The sequence below is a fragment of the Scardinius erythrophthalmus genome (genome assembly GCF_964197995.2).
Source record: "Scardinius erythrophthalmus genome assembly, chromosome: 1".
Classification (NCBI taxonomy): domain Eukaryota; kingdom Metazoa; phylum Chordata; class Actinopteri; order Cypriniformes; family Leuciscidae; genus Scardinius; species Scardinius erythrophthalmus.
In genome coordinates this window covers 16201578-16203168 of record NC_138221.1, presented here as the reverse complement: position 1 = coordinate 16203168, position 1591 = coordinate 16201578, and positions in this window count along the sequence as shown.

The window sequence follows — 1591 nt, the reverse complement described above, 5'->3', positions numbered from 1 at the left end:
CTGGAGCTCTTTTACTCTGGCTAATGTCTCCACTGTCACAGCAGTGATGTCTCCTATGCTCCCACTGGAGCTTTTACTCTGGCTAATGTCTCCACTGTCACAGCAGTGATGTCTCCTCTGCTCCCACTGGAGCTCTTTTACTCTGGCTAATTTCTCCACTGTCACAGCAGTGATGTCTCCTATGCTCCAGCAGGAGCTCTGTTTTCTCTGGCTAATCTTCTCCACTGCCACACCAGTGAGGTCTCCTCTGCTCCCACAGGATAATAATTAAAGAGCACTCAATCTCCTCTTTCCTGTCTCCTCTTTCTGTCCAGCGAGCATTTGTCTCACAGCGGACGGAGTGAGAACTTTCCCAGTAGAGCACTTACTTACGTAAATACAGCACGCCAAATACGCATAACCTTTACCGTAATAATTATATGTAGATGTGAACTCTTGAATCCACACGATCTGCAATTTCGTGTGTGGTCAAAAATGTCACTATGGGACCAAGTTGGTCACTGGAATTCGCTGGATTTGACCAACAGAAAGCTGTGTGAAAGTGACTCCTGTGTGAGCTGTGCTTCATACATTACATCACTACACTGCTGACAATGGTCAATGGACCTTTTTGCTGTGTAATTTCACAAATGCACAAATGTGACGCACCTTTACTCGCTGCAACATAAAATGCAATCAATAATAGAATCTTCACAAGGCACATGTGAGGTACTTAATGAGTTAGAAAAGTGAAAAGATGCATCAGCTTCATTTTCCGTTTGTTTTTCCTCTTTTCTGGTGGATGGTCCGGCACTTCAGTGATTTTTATTCTTGTTCAAACTTGTATTTCAGCTTACCGAGATCCCTGTAAAGAACAAAATTTACTTTTAGTAATGTTAATAAAGTGATAGTTGTGAACTTAAAATAATTTCCTCAGCCTTGTGACATTCCAGACCTGTTTGACTTTCTGTCTGTGGAACCCAAAGCAGATCTCAGGCATAATGCAACCGCAGTCACCGTTCGCTTTCTCTGCATGAAACAAGCAGAAAAAAATGTGTAAATCATTCATGAAACCATTCTTATGTACACTCATCTAGTTCAATTCAATGCAACAATTTATGTAAAAATGGATAAATATTCTGTTAAGCTCCAAAAATGTCACAGAAAAGATCCTAAAGATAATCAAATGAGTCCACAACTCTTGTGTTATTGGGTTGTGCATTTCTGGAAGCCGGCTTAAATAAGCAAGCACTGTTACTGCATCCAGATATCAAATATTGACATTAAAGAGTACATGAAAAGAACATTTCAGTAATCACACTGGTAACTTCTATAACAAAGTAAAATCTCCAGAGAAGTCATTCAACTCATTCGATATTTAGAAAAAAAAAAAAAAAATGAATACCTTGATTACAATCACTCATTACATATACATTGAAGCAGCAGTGGATTCCAATCCACCCCCTTCACAGGTAACTTACTGTAATTCAATGTTGCCTCTGAAATGTTCTGTGGGGCAGAACTGGGCCCTCATTAAATTATGAAATAATAAAAAAATATATAAAAAAATAAATAAAATAGGCCTATTTGTGGAAAAAATATGTAATATTTT